This window comes from Vitis vinifera, chromosome 10 (genome assembly GCF_030704535.1).
Source record: "Vitis vinifera cultivar Pinot Noir 40024 chromosome 10, ASM3070453v1".
NCBI classification, from domain to species: domain Eukaryota; kingdom Viridiplantae; phylum Streptophyta; class Magnoliopsida; order Vitales; family Vitaceae; genus Vitis; species Vitis vinifera.
Window position 1 is genome coordinate 18,187,501 of NC_081814.1, and position 15,000 is coordinate 18,202,500.

At 46.2% G+C, this 15,000-nt stretch overlaps 2 non-coding genes across 2 annotated transcripts; both read right to left on the reverse strand.

Annotated features, from left to right (window-relative positions):
- Positions 1-4,917: 4,917 nt before the first annotated feature.
- TRNAP-UGG (transfer RNA proline (anticodon UGG)) lies at positions 4,918-4,992 on the reverse strand. Its single transcript has one exon. It is a non-coding gene; the product is annotated as a tRNA-Pro (tRNA).
- Positions 4,993-5,285: 293 nt separating this feature from the next.
- TRNAF-GAA (transfer RNA phenylalanine (anticodon GAA)) lies at positions 5,286-5,359 on the reverse strand. The gene has a single exon. It is a non-coding gene; the product is annotated as a tRNA-Phe (tRNA).
- Positions 5,360-15,000: the final 9,641 nt, after the last annotated feature.

Sequence of the window (15,000 nt, forward strand, 5' to 3'; positions counted from 1 at the left end):
CAAATCGAAGAACAACAAGTCAAGAAAAGGACAAAGGAATTAGATGGACCTAAACATAGAACAAGCTTTATTGATAGTAAAGAACTCTTTTTCTTTTTACACCACCTCAAACCAACCAATACCAAGACTACTTGGGCATACTTTGCTTGCCCTCACAATACAACAACCATAAAATTGTTAGAAGGTAGTGACTTGTCCCATAAGTTTCCACTAATGGAAGGAATCTCCTAGACCAGAATGACTCTCAAAAATTCTATTGACGTCAGTCTCCCACTTACATCTTGACAACTCACTCTCACCACTAACATCATGCTCCCTACCTTTATGTCACTAAAGACACCACTTCTACCCTATTTATTAACCAACAACACAATGCCCCATAGACAATAATACCCCTATAATAGACCCCTAATTGAGTGGATAGCATGAGTGCATTGACTTTGAACTTTCCACTTATTTCAATAGTACACTACTAGTCACACCACCATCTTTCATGTCTTTTCCTCTGGGTTGTTCCTGCTGTAGTAGATTCCTCTTTGAGTCAGCAATGTGAGCTCCCTTCTCATTACAGAGGGGTCCCGCGAGGTGGGTCCCAATTGGTGGGCCCCACTATCTTTCTTCCTAAACGCCCTCAGGTTCATCTGATTCATATTCCTTGGAAACTAATCACGCTAGGATATCGTCATCATTAAGATCATAGAAAGTCTCAATAGGCTCCAGTGGCTGTTCGTTTAAGAAAGATTTCTCCCACTCTTGGAAATGCCGAAAGATATTTTTTCTTTTTTTCTTGAAAGCTTTCGAGCAGCCCTTTGTATAGTAAGGGTTCTATGGGTAAGACGCTGATCGATTCCTCTCCTTCGATCTGAAGAAAGTCCTCGTGCTGCTGACTAGGACCGTCGATCGGATTTGTTATCTGATCTTGGATACCTTCGTCGCTTTTTGAAGAAGAGGAGAGGGTGGTCGTAGATCTTAAGAGTCGCCCTTTCTTTGGAGAGGTTGATGGTTGAGGGTTCTCCGATGGCGGCGGAGCTTCGCGATTTTCCTTCACGGGTTCCCATTCAGGAAGAGTCTCATAGAATCTATCGCCTTGCATGTTCTGTTCCATCCTTAGCCGCTTGTTAAGGAATACCATCTTACTGCTCTTATCATACTTCCACCTACAATAGTAGTTTCGGACCAAAAAGACTTTATTTTTGTCCCTCGTGCGGTCTACTCTAAGTCCGTAATCCCACCGGATGATCCAAGGGACTTGGTTTATCACCAAATAATGCAAGACTGAAGATGGCTTTACTTCTGATACGGATCGAGATCCCCCCTTATGGTGATCTCCTTCCGTGTAAAAGCTCGAGTGTACAATTGTTCAGGGCTGCGGCCGGGACCCCTTGTATAGTAAGGGAATCCTCCACCATTTTTATCTTTTCTAAATTGGAATCTTCCATGGTTGGAAGTCTTTCCCCAGGAGGAAAAACCAGGAATGCCTTCTGTACGGATTGTTCACCTTTCTGAGACCATAGCTCAGGGAACGCCTCCTTGTATGAATTAGAATTGCACCATACACTTTCGTAGAACCCGAACCTGGTTCGGCGTCTTTCTTAGTTTTTGGGGTCTACCGGCTCCCAAGTCATAATCCTTTTGAAAACACACGTCGAGTGTCAAATTGCCCCGACGTCATCGTTTCGGTGCACGATGTATGAAGTTCTTGTCGCCCTGAGAATGCTTTCTGCACGTCTCCATGTGATTTTTGAGGCGCTATGAAATTTCCTAAAATATTCATTAGCTACTTCCCAGGGGTCCTGATCGATGTAGGCCTGTTCAGTGTGGACCACGATTTATTTTGGTGTGATTCAGTTTCCACTGGCCGTCCATTCCTTTATTTTCATCCTGCAAGATTTGGTTGTTGTATGCACCTGAAGATATTTCAACATAAAACTATTATCTTTTGTGACGTTTAGTTTACCTTACTAGAAAGGGGGTGCGGTGTCTTAGTTTCAAGGGCCCAAAATCTTCGGAATTAGGATGTTGAGACTGACGATTGGATATAGAGTTATCGTCCTAGGGCTTCAATTCTGAGTTGATCGACCTTGACATCATTCCCTTTTGAACATTTAAAGCTCTTTGAAGCCGAAAAGGATCAGCTTGGGTATTTTTGTTGCACATCTGGAGTGTGCTTCAGTCTGAGAGTTTTGTTCTACGGGAGGCTTCACAACTGATCCTAATCTGATCTTCGACCACCCTGCTCTTGGTATTCAGACGAGTGACTAAGTGCAGAAGAGGTAATTTGCAGATTTGTGGGTTTTCTATTACCTATATAGCCTTATGTTGATTGTAATATGTTTTATTTTTCGAGACATTGATCTCTCCAGCTCATTCTAGAAGACAGGTTTTCTGTTGTCAGACCCTTTTCGTGCCGTGTGACCTAGTGCAGACCCCTAAATTCTAACTTTTTTGGTAACACATCTTGTGTCGATTTGCGTATACCTTATTGAGCGAAAGGGATTTCTTTCTAGCTCATCATAGAGAACGTTTGGTTTGATGGTTTCGAATGTTGGAACGCGGATGTTTACAACGTTCCTGAAGGGCTCGTCTTTCCTTTTGAGGCTCTAGGCTTTAGCTTCTAGGGATGAGTTCCTATCTATTAGTCGTAGTTGAGTCGGATGCTTTTAGGGTTTTGGGAAAAGATTGTAGCTCTTCATGCGACCCCCTATTCAAACCATCAACCTCTCAGAGAAAAAGCGGATTTACAATCAGCCTGCTTAAGATCGTAGTACGAGCACCCTTCTCGTTCCGACCAGCTTAATCTACGAGCAACCTCCACTTCCCTTAATTAGCTTGTTGAGGAACGTGCTTGACTATATAGGGCAGCCCCAGTTCCAGGATTGGAGGAAGCACATGGCATGGAAAGCATGGTAAGTAGGACAGCCAATCCTTAAGAAAGCTATCTCACCGGGGTCCGGGTCCGGTTAGTCGACCTAAGCTAAGCACTGTTCAAAATGAGGGGAAATGGCTTTTTAAACGAAAAATGCTAAAGTGGCAGATCGGGATTTCCTTATTCCGGGGAAGCTTTAAAAGAGAGGGATATAGATATTATAGGATATTTTAGGCTAACGCCCTATCTCCTTTAATAAAAGGGCTGGCTTTTCGCTTGGTTGATTACTGAAGAAGGCTCTTGTCTCGGTAAGTCTGTTCTAGGCACTCTTTCCACCTGAGACCTTTAGGTATACGGCTCTCGATCGAATGCGACAGCACCTATCCCTGCTTTCTTCGGTGCTGATACTGCCTCTGACTCTCGTGGGTAAAGTCCTACTTGATTAGTAAAAACTTCTCTGTCTCAACTCGTGGACCTATCTATCCTCTTCTTTTTAAGAGATAGGGGCTACATTAGCTATTCCTGCGGATTTCTTGTATTTCTTTACCCCAATTAATGGTTTTGACTTTGTTTCAGCCCTTCCTTCATCTTCACCTTCCAATACTAATCTCTCCTTCTAGGGAAGACCCTTCATCTTACCAGGGAGCCAGCCGTGCTCTTGCCCGAGTGGTGACTTCTTTCGCGAGTGAAAAGCTCGTTTCTTCCTTGCTTTCAAAGTGACGGGTTTCGGCATTCAAAGTCAAACGATTCTTTAGATTCTCGAGGAACTGGGCGAAACAGGGAAGCTTAAGCTTTGGTAAAGAGATATGAGAATGAGGCTAGCTTTGGGCATCCCCTACCTAAGCCCTAAGAGAAGGGATGTGTTTAGGTGCAGAAGCCATGATCGGTATAGTGAGGTGCTTAACGCCCTCTTGACCTAGGCTTAGGCTGGTATCTCAGAGTGGGAACAGTCTCCAGGGTATGTGTGATATTGGTATTTGAATACACAGTTATCAAGAAGTCAAGACAGCAAGAGTCGGATGCTCATATCTAACCAATGCAGTAAGGGAGACATCAACCCTACTTTCTGAGATACAAAGCTATATGGATTAAAGCGCGTAAGCAATGCCCTTCGGAGCGCTCGGTCGATTGGGAATGAAAGAGAGGCTCTTTATTGGATTCAAAAAGTCAAAGTCAACCTATTATATTATATTAGGGCGGAAATTCGAATCGAGTAGAAGCTGGTGCAGGAGCTGGAGCGGTGCTAGGCTTCACTCTTTTTTCTTTATTTTCATTTCAATCTGAGGAAGATTATCCAGTAGCCTGAACCCTATCCTATACTACTAAAGAAATTTCGAATCTCTTATCCCCCCCGCTTTTCATTCTCTTGTCCTGTACCCACAAGAGTAGGCTTTTCAGTTTGGCTGCTAACGAGGGAAGAGGGCTGACACAAAAGTGGCTTTTAGGCTGGAAAAAAACCTTGGGTAGTAGTCTCCTTGGGGCATTGTATAAGGAAGAGATTTTCCCTTTATCACAGCTTGTTGAGAAAGGGGTGAAACGGCTTAAGGTAAGGAGCTGCATTAGTGTATAGAATGCCTAGTTACGTTCAACGCAATGTTTCCAGTCATAATTCTCTTCCTTTTTCCCCACAGGAACTTCCCAACTTTAGAACCCTAGAGGGGGCCCCGGGTCAGTGCATGAGAAGTAGGTGCATGGGAAGCAGGGCAGGCAGCAGCAGTCCCACAGGCAAGGGAAAGAGCATAGTAAACTCCCAGCCGGATAAAGAAAACTCTGCAAGCTGATCTACGACCACTTCTGATCTTCGATCTGCCTTCTCTACGACCACCCTTAAGAAAAGTCTTGAATTTTTTGTTCGAGTTTCGTTAGCTGAACAACATTTCTCCTTACTTGTGACGGTTTGGTTGAGTCCCGGGAAGTTCACCTTGCCTATTTGACTACCAGTCAATGAATGATTGATTGATTAGCAACGATCAATTTTTAGGCGAGTCAGGTGTACGTACTTAGTTAACGGTCGATTGATATTCATTTGTATTAGCTGACTGAACATCACATCAAGGTGACAGGATTCGAACCTATGGCCCTCTGTACCCAAAACAGATGCGCTGACCAGACTGCGCTACACCTCGTCTCACCCCCCGGAGCATATAGATCCACCCGATCGATGAACACTCAAACCGAACTCGCCCATCCTTTTGGGCACAGGGACGCGAGAACCAATCCGAGGTTTCAACCGCTTAAAAAAAGAAATCTGCCTCCAGCAAGATAGGGCGACGCCTTTAAACAACCTGACGCGCTTCGGCCCCCCGGGCCTCCGTTTGCTCCGTATAGTGCAGGAGCGCTCACATTTTTTGGCTTCCTCTTTCACTTTCATTTGAAAATCCGGCTCGCTCCCGGCTACGTGTCCTTTGGACCCTTCGCCCGCTTAGAAGTGGATTCGAACCACTGACACAAGGATTTTCAGTCCTTTGCTCTAACCAGCTGAGCTACCTGAACCACTTTCCTAAAGTCTGTTTTCTTCATCGAATAGCGCCCTACCTTACCACTTGACTAGTAAGGGAAAAGCCCTTTACTAAAAAAAGAGTTAGGGCTTTTTTCGCTTGTTCGTCAAGCTTTCGAGCAGCTCTTTCAACTGCCGCCTAATCTCCCAACATGCTCAAGAACCGAGAGCCGTCCAGTCCCTGGACGGCCGGAGGGAGCTTGCTTATAGAAAGAAGATAGGCCGGTCAAACAAAAACAACGCGTAACGGGCTCTCCGCTCCTAGTCACTAAGTAGTGCTATTCTGTCCTCCGGGGGACTCCACCAAGAGGTTCTTTCTCTCACGTAATTTCGCCCGCCCGCTCCACTTCCGTGCCGGAGGAAATGGAATTCGAACCCATGATACAATCTTCTTGTATGTCGATTTAGCAAACCAATGCCTTAAGCCACTCAGCCATACCTCCAAGTTGTTAATGTGCCGGGTTTGGTTGGTTGCCCGACGGGCTATTTGATCCGATCAACTGCGTAAGCCGTAGCGCGCGCGCGTACTCTTCCTCTATATATGATGAGCGAGCCTCTATCCAGATCTATGGATCTCCCCAGCATCCAAGCGAGACTCCATCCAAATCTGCCACTCGTTGGGCGACGCCTTCTTTTCTATGAACACCCCACCACTGAATGATGAACTTTGCCAGTCTTCGCCTCCGACCCGACCAGGAGAGAACACACGGTCAAGCCCTTACCCGCCTGAATTGAATTCATATCTCCTTCGTCTGGTCGAGAAGGGAGAAAGCCCGGAGAACCAGGCTTGCTTAGCTTACAAAGCTAGCTTACTAACGCGAAGGAATTGATCGTAGATTGCACGAGCTAGCCAGCAAGCAAACCCCCCCTTACTCACCTCTGAATCTATAAAAAAAGCCTGCATGATCTACGACCAACCTTGTTTTCTTTCCGATAGCAGCCGAGTTTTTCAAGTTTTCAAGTCAAGCGAGAAAGCAAGTGGATCAGATTCTTTCTGGTTGTCTCACAAAAGAGTACTGCGTAGCGGTATACCTGTTTGTTTGTAAAAGGTAGTTTAAGGATATGGTTAAGCGAGCCAGTTGGCTCAACACAGCTTTATACGTTAAATGTTGTAGTGTGTCGCTTATGCGCGCCTATGGCGGGTGTTGGGATCGACACGAATCCTTACCGCATCCGATATCCCGCTCGAGAGACCTCGAGTGATACCGAACTTCCATAGAAGACTAATTCGTCGTCATGACGTTCGGGCGGACAGATTAGTTAAAATGTATCTATCCATGTTCTCAGTGTCTAAGCTGATTCTTGTTCCTAAACAGAGCAACTATCAGTTTAGTAGCATTGTGGACGACCCGTCGACAGACGTCGAGAGTGTTTTGGAGAAGTACGGTATCCTAGTGAAGGACCCTTTCTTAAGGTATGTGCAAGAACTTCCTTCCATCCCTATGGTACTGAATTGGCGTCCTTTCTGGTCTTCATCTCCGGTGAAAGGTGATAAGGCCCTAGTAGGCCGGACTCCCTTCCATCGGATGATTTGGGAGCTGTTTGCAATCGCTTTATGGGATCGCGCGGTTCTCAAGGGGTTGAACCCCAAGGATCCGGATAGGGCGGCGAAATAGGCTTGGCCGTTTGAAGGTTGGTTCCTTTACTGGAACTCTATCTTTATACTGCCCCTGTTCAGCGAATTCTTTCTGCCTAAGACCTCCTTGTGAGGTCGCAAGTGATGAGGATCGGCCTCTGCGTGTCCTCCCTGTGAAGGTTGCAAAGTTACCTTCGGATTCCTTTAATAATGAACGGCAAAGTAATTTCAGAAGTAGTTGGTTCGTTCAGTTGGTGCTGCTAGCGCTAGAGTTAGGAAGGCAAGAAGGCAAGGAGTTAGTTCACAGCGTCGAAGTCTGAAAGCAGAAGGCTAAGAAGGATATTAACGACTAGTTCTGAAGGTTCTGAAAGAAAGCCTACTTCGCTCATCAAGTCAAGCTGAAAAACGTGATAGACGCGCGTACTCGCGCGATATGGCTTTTCAGCACGGGGGCAAGCTTAAGAAGAGAGTAGGGGCGCACTAGCTGCTAAGAAAACGCTTACACAATTTAGATATAGGGGCGCGCTAGCCCCCAACTAGTAAAGAGTTTTCCCTTAACTATTAAATTAAGGTTTCTGGAATTTCTTTTGATCAACCGAGTACCGAGCAAAAATGACTTGCTTTACTAACAGCAGCACCTGCCGTGGGCTTTACTGACTAACGAGTTCTCTGTCGCTATCCGTCTAGAAGATTGCTTAAACGATTTTTTTTCCGGGAGACTGAATATGTTGCTGATGCCTTGAGTGGCAAAGCTGAGTTAGCTGCATTAAAACTGGACGAGCAGGCCAGCACAAGACAAGTGCCGCACGGACCGCGTTGAGATCGCTAAGTCTGTGACAGCTAGCAAGCAGGCAAGCAAGAAGCCAAAAAAGCGAGGATTGGATTTTCTAAAGCGCGCTCAACGGCTTTTTTGGGCTTTTCGCGATGCCGAGATAACTAACTACCCCTCCTCCCAATGGGCATAGGGGTTACGTCATGTACGAAACTAAATAGTATACCACTTCTGGCTCGTCATGCTGCATCTCTTCCGAGACCAGGACCTTTTATCACGACTTTCGCCTGTTGCATACCCTACTTCCACTACTGTACGAATAGCATTTCCTGCTACGGTTTGAGCAGCAAACGGGGTGTCCCTCTTCTCTTCTTCTCTTTTTCCTTTGAATTCACAAGTACCTGCGTAGGACCAAGAAAGCCCCGACAAGAGTAGGCCAAACAAGCAACGGAATGAGCGCCTCGCCTTTACTCTAATAAGGGCGTTAGCGCATCCGTTTTCTTTCGTATCGCTAGGCGCTCACGTTTTTTGTCTGGGTGAGGATTGTTTTTTTGGCTCGCAACTTGATTAGAGAAGGGCCGATTTGACTGAAGCTTTCGAGAGCCCCCCTACAGATCTATTGCATGCAACTTTCCTTCCTCCAGCAGTTCCTTATATGATTCGGAATGGAGACTCCTTCATCCCATACCCCTATAATAATGGTAGAGTAAGGGTGAAGGGTACCTTCCATGAATGGGACGGAGGAATCGATCGATACCGCCTTACCTGATAGGAGGAGAAGTGCCGGCCGAGCGGCGCAACGATCAGTGTCGATCAGCGGAAAAGGACCCTAATCGATTCGGGGTCGGTTGCTGTTGCCAATAAGAGAGATCCGTCGTTGCTGCCGGTCTTTCCACCAATGAGCACTTGCTTCCCTTCACGCTGCAACCAAAGACCGCTTCGCTTGGTAAGAACCGAGACCCTTCGGCAGTCAACCTATGGTTACCTTACGATAGCTCAGGTTGGTTAGTCAAGTAAATGGCACCTACAGGAAGACATACTTAATGAAGCGGTGAAGCGGTCCAGCACTAACTAAAGGATAGCCATGGCCGGCTAGCGAGCCACTAAGGAATTGGTTCTGCTTGGAAAGGGTCTACCCAAAAAAGAGTGTGTTTCTTCAGCCCTTCATTATTATTAGTAAGATGGGGCGTATCTTAGCTCCTCCGCATGCTACTTACGATGCCCTCTCTCATGCAATGCGATCGTAGCACACCTATATAGCATAGCGGAAAGCAAGGTCTCGAACATAGGAAGAAAAAAGCTGTTCCCGACGGAGATCAATTTCGTACAACGCGGATCATGAGATGCATTTCGCATGCAACATTGAGATTGGATGATCTCATGTAACCGTCCCAAACAACAGCAACAGAAGCAGAAGACAGAAACTAATGCAAAGGGGGGGTCAGCACGCACAACCAATCCCCCTCCCGAATTATTGGCATATCCAATGTTTCGAATTCGGTTCCTTTCGGATCGCATCTTACCGAGGAGATATACGGTAGCGGCGAGGGAAAACCCAAAACAATTCTGCTTCGCCGCTCCTCTTTTTTGATGTGAGTCAACCCCCAACCTTTAATGTCTAATAGTTTAAGCCCTCCTATAGTAGGATGTAATTTTGGTCCGTGGTTCGATCTAGCAACGCATTCAATTTGTGGCACTGGATTGGTACGACTGGGCTTTCCCAGTGTCCCTTCGCTGCGGGTGCTTGCTTAACTTACTTCACTTATAGCCGGCACCTACAGCAGAATTCCCCCATGCTGGAGAATGATACGAGAGTGGGGCCTTCCCCCCTTTTCCACCCGCAGGTGGAGTCGGCGGTGTACTTCGTTCGAGCCCAGCTCACTCCTCGGTATGGTATGGCATGGGCATCATGGCATTGAAGCGTTTTTCTTTCTTTTTCGGGCGGCGGTCCCCGTCCTCTTCAGACAGTAGCCGTTTGGTCTATGGTCGAATCTAGAATGGTAGCCCCCCATCTCAATCTCCTTCGAAGGTCGATTGAATCAAAAGAAAGGTAGCTTGCTGCTCACTCGCTGTCTACTTCTCGAGTCCTGCGAGTCTACTAACGGGAACTGTCGTACAGTCGTATCTTCTCTTAAGAAAAATCGTAGATGAACTAACCTAACCTAAACCTAAGTAGTAGATAAAACAAAGCGTACTGAAGACTTACTTAAGTGAAGGTCCTCACGATCTATGGGGATTCGCAGTTGATAAAACCAATTTATTCCAAGGCAAACAAACAGGTATTTCCTTTTGTCGTTCAGTCCTTCTCTCCACCTGATCTTCGACCACCCTTGCTTTATAGGATTAGAGGGGTTAGACTTTGAAGATGCTTTGGTAACAAGATATAAAGCGATCTGATCATATAAAATTACCTATGCATTTTGAAGTCCTAATTCTTTCTTTTGCCTCTCACACTATATTTTGAATTAGGGGCTTGCCTCTTTCTCTCTCTACCGCCTGTGTCTATCTCCTGTCAAGTGTGCTCCCTGCCACGCTACTCTCACAGCAACTGTAACTGTGTGACTAACAACAACAGTACCAGTTCGTGCATCAGTGGTTCAAGTGCAGTGCCCAGAAACGGTTCAAAGATCTATGGCAACAACAATTTCCCAACAGATCTATGGGAAGTATATTCAAAATAATCATCAAGTAAGTGGCCTGATCTTCGACCACCCTAAAGCACCGGTCTTCTTATCAGCAGCAGAAGCAATCCTATGGGAGTCTCTTGGGTTCTCCTCTACGATTGACTTTGGTATGTATACTTTTGATTCTCTCTGGACACATGGCTCTCGTATGTCCACAGCGTTACAACTCGAGTTTTGCTCCGCATCAAACAACTCATCATGTGGGTATTATGCATTCATCTTCCAAGCTAGATTCTCCATGCTTTTTTACATTTACACTGGGGCTACCCATCATATGACGAGCAATCCGGCTGCATTTGTCTCATCCTCGCCGTACCAAGGCAAAAGTTTCGTCTTCACCGGTGACCACACCCCACTCTCTATCTCAGACATTGGTACGATCTCTTTATCATCTCGTTCTGGCAATGTTCTTCATCTCAATGATGCTATGTTGGTTCCTAAATTATCTCAAAAAATTGGATTGGTTGGACAACTTTGTGATGATCGCCAAAGTTATGCCATCTTTACCCCATTACTGTAGGGCTTCCTCTGTGTTGTCAAGGATCTACACACGCATAATGTCATAGCTATAGGGGGCCGCCCGTAGCCAACCCATATATGCTTTAGACCTTGATTCTCCTCTTCTTTCTTTGTGGCTTCTTCATAACAAAGAGCTTCCTGATCTTTGGCAACTAAGGGCTTATAGAGGTCTTATTGGTTGTTAGGTCTTCGACTACATTGAACAAACTAGAACGCCTTCAATAGCTTCCTGCATCTGCGAGTTCTTCATTCTCTTCTTGGTTTAGCTGCCAGCTGGCCAAACACGGGCAACACCTACGAATTCCTTCTGATTGTTTCAACCAGCCCTCTTAAGATCTACGAGCAACCTAGATTTCATTTCATTGCAAACCACAAGTTCCTTGATTACAGACTCTCTGGCCTCCAGGGCCGACTCGACTTCAGAAATGATAACAGACACTGACGGGACAGACACATCATTATTTGGGACAGACTTCAGACCATCCTTCGAAGAGGTTACATTAAACAGGGACTCAACAGACTTGACTAAGACTGGTTCAGATAGAACACTGACAGACTTCCGCTGAGGAAGAGAAGACCAATTGCGTGGTGCTCCATCGGCTGGGATGATGAGAGTGGATGGGTCTTTTGCCACTGGGTCCGCAATTATCATGGACACCATCCCTTGTTCCCCTGCCGCACCGTCCTGGGTAAACATAAGTTGAAGCTGGTATTCTTCCTCAATCTCTGATTCAACAGCCTTTTCTTCTTTCTTCTCTGGATACCAGGTCAAGATCCCTGATTCTTCCCACTGGTAGATCATTTTTGCTTTCCCCTCATCAAGCTCCCAGGTTACTTTATCTGTAAAGAATATTTCAAAACCCGGCACGCGGTTCCCGCTAGCATCGATCCATGGCTCCGGAAAACCGAAAAAGGGAAAGTTTGATCCTTCTTTTACAAATCGCCCATTCAGAGTCTTCAAATATTTTACAGCTTTCTTGCTATCCTCTTCTTCTTCTTTTTCTTCTTCTTGTCTTCCAATTTTTGGAGATCTTCTTCCGTAGGTATATACCCCAACCCAAAAGGTGGCTCAATTGCCTGGACATGAATTGGCTCCACGATTTCTTGGTGACGCCGGCCGAGTCCTGATCCGGGGAAGTGGCGCATTGATCGGAACATTTCCCTGACAAAGAAATTTTCACTAAAATCAGGCAAGGTGGTCGAAGATCAGGACTGGTTCTGCCAACTCAATGACCTGCACTTGCTCGAACTGGAATCCTGCCAACTCTAAGTTATCATCGTGCTGAATTTCTAGCACTTGATAGGGTCCAGCACTGGCTCTTCTGGATCTCCAAAGAAAGAAATGACATGATTCCCCTGTATGAACTTGACTTTCTGATGCAAAGTAGAGGGGACCGCTTCTATGGCATGAATCCACGGCCTTCCAAGTAGCAGGGTGGTCGTAGATCACCGGGATGTATAGTACCTGGAATTTTTCCTTAAACAGGACCGGCCCTGCAGTGAATTCTATGGCCGGGATGCCCATTACCTCCCGCCTTGTGTTGTCATATGCTCTAATGGCCTGCCCTAAGACTGCGAAAGATTTTTGCTGATATCCTAAGCAAGTGGCAGTTTTGAATGGGCACACGTTCAGGGCCGATCCATTGTCAACCAGAACCATTGGCACTCTTTTCCCTGTAGTGATCACTGTAATGTGTAAGGCTTTGTTATGGTTCATTCCTTCCTTCGGCAGATCCTTATCCGTGAAAGTGATAGTATTTGCCATCCGGATGTGGGAAATTCTCTGGACTAGCTGAGATGGTGAAGTGTCCAATGACACATGTGTTTTACTCTGCATTCTAAGGACAGGATCACGGTGGCTCTTAGATGCCATGAGCAGGCCCCATATGGAAATGTTCGCCTGAGTCTTCTTCAATTGCTTAATTACTTCATTATCTTCTTCCGTCACCTGGGATTCCTTTTGGGCCTCAGTCTCGGCCGTTGGGTTATCAGATCTCAGATGTGCAGGCTAAAAGACTTTTCCCCCACGGGTCATGTGTTGGGCCTCCTCATGTATGACAAAATCCATATCATCATTGGTGCCGTATTGATCCAGCTCGTCAGAGTCCATCCACAAAGATGCGGGGAGGGGTTTTAGGTCTGTAGGATCCGAGCAACTAGGGCTTTCATCAAATCAAAGGGTTGAGGAATATGAGCGAGGGTAAAGGATTCATCACTTGCTGGGCTTTCAGGGAGTAATTGGAGGGGTTGTTCAGGGGTTGGGAGATTGTCGTAGAAAGAATCCCACCGGAGCATGTGAACTTGAGGTGGGGGCTCCATCTCGTAAGTCTCCCGGATTCCAGTCATGTCTCTACCATAAGTTTCCCCCCTTTCTCCGGCTGGCGTGAGTTGGAGGGACGGATCCCAACTCGACAATGTCGGCTCGATCATGTTTATATTGGCATGAGGAGGGTGGTCGTAGATCGGGTAGGGGATTGGTAGTTACATTGGGACGGTTGGTTTGCCCTTGGTGGCTCAATTTTCCCTGAATCAATAAGGTCTTGGATGTCTTAAACACCCTTAAACACCGGTCAGTATTTTGGCCATTTGTCTGATGGTACTTGCAGTAGGCATTGGCTTTGTACCTAGGAGGAAGAGGATCTGGTGGCGGAGATGGGGGAAGAGGCGTGAGTACACCATGCTTCTGAAGCTTTTTCAAGGCGCGGCTGAGAGTTATGCCTAACGGAGTGAAAGTCCTGGGTGTCTTTGGCTTTCCGTCAGACAAGACATTGACTTCACTGTTCTTGCTTGTTCCCCCCAACAAAAAACTATCTTCTTTCCTTTTGGATCTGCCTCTTTGACCTGTGATCCATGAGTCCCATTGTAGATAGCATCTTCAATACGAGTGGCTGCTTCAATCAAAGAGTCATAAGTGGTCATCCCTTGGAAATAGAGAGAGTCATGGTATTGCCTACTCATGTTATTTCTCATTATCCGAACTTGTTCCTTTTCTGGGGGGAGATCGATCACTTGGGCAGCTTTGCCCTTCCAACGGGCCAGGAAATCAGTGAATCTTTCATTTGGTCGCTAGCGAGTCATCTCCAGCCTTCTCCTGGTTACTTCCATCTGGGTGTTATAATTATATTGTTTCACAAAAGCATTGGCGATGTCATCCTAGGATTTAAGGGTCGATTTCTCAATCTGTGCGAACCATCGCCCAGCGGCCCCACTAAGAGTTCTAGGAAAGATTTGGGCCATCTGCTTCTGAGTGAGCCCCATAGAACCTACATTTGAGAAAAACAGCTGCAGATGAGTCTTAGGACAGCCAGTTCCATCGTATTTGTCTATGTCAGGCATCTTGAACTTTTCTGGATTAAAAACCTTTGGAAAAATGGTCAATCCCTTCATGTTGAGCCCATGGTCTCCAGACCCCTTCACTTTCTTCAACTCTTCCTGTAACTTGGCTAGCTGCTCCCCTTATTCCTTCAACAATTTTTCCATTTCAGTTCTAGGTTTAGGGGAAGGAGGGGCTGTGGCCTGTTAAAAAGGTTGTCCTAGGTCGGGAGAGTCTTCAGCATATTGGTCACAATCATCAAAGACCTGAACCGGAGGTGCTTGAGGTGCAGTAGAAGGAGCTGACTTATTGATGGCTCGGTTCAAGCTTTCCTTTTTGGCCAACAGAGCCTTGAGAATGTCGTGAGTGGTTGGTTCAGGCGGAACCGGGATTTCGGGTTCATCTGACATAGTATATACAATGGGAGATTCAGAATTCGGGGGTGTAACTTCTTCTACAGGAACCAGTCGGCGAGATGGGCGGACCTAGGACGGTTCAAGGGGAACTTTCTTGCGGGATGGAATGATGTTCAACAAATCCTAAGACAAAAACAAAGATGATGATGTCAGTTTAGAACAAAAATGGGCCCTCCTGTCCGGGCTAAACCTTGAGTCAGATGGTATTTAAGGAACATCATTTACCAAGGTGGATTGGTGTTCACTAAATACCATATGATTCAGTCTAGCGGTCTAGGGGGAATAACAGGGTAGTCCTCGATGTTAAAGGTTGAGCCACAAATTCACAGAGCATCCATCTTTTCCGGAAAAACCCCG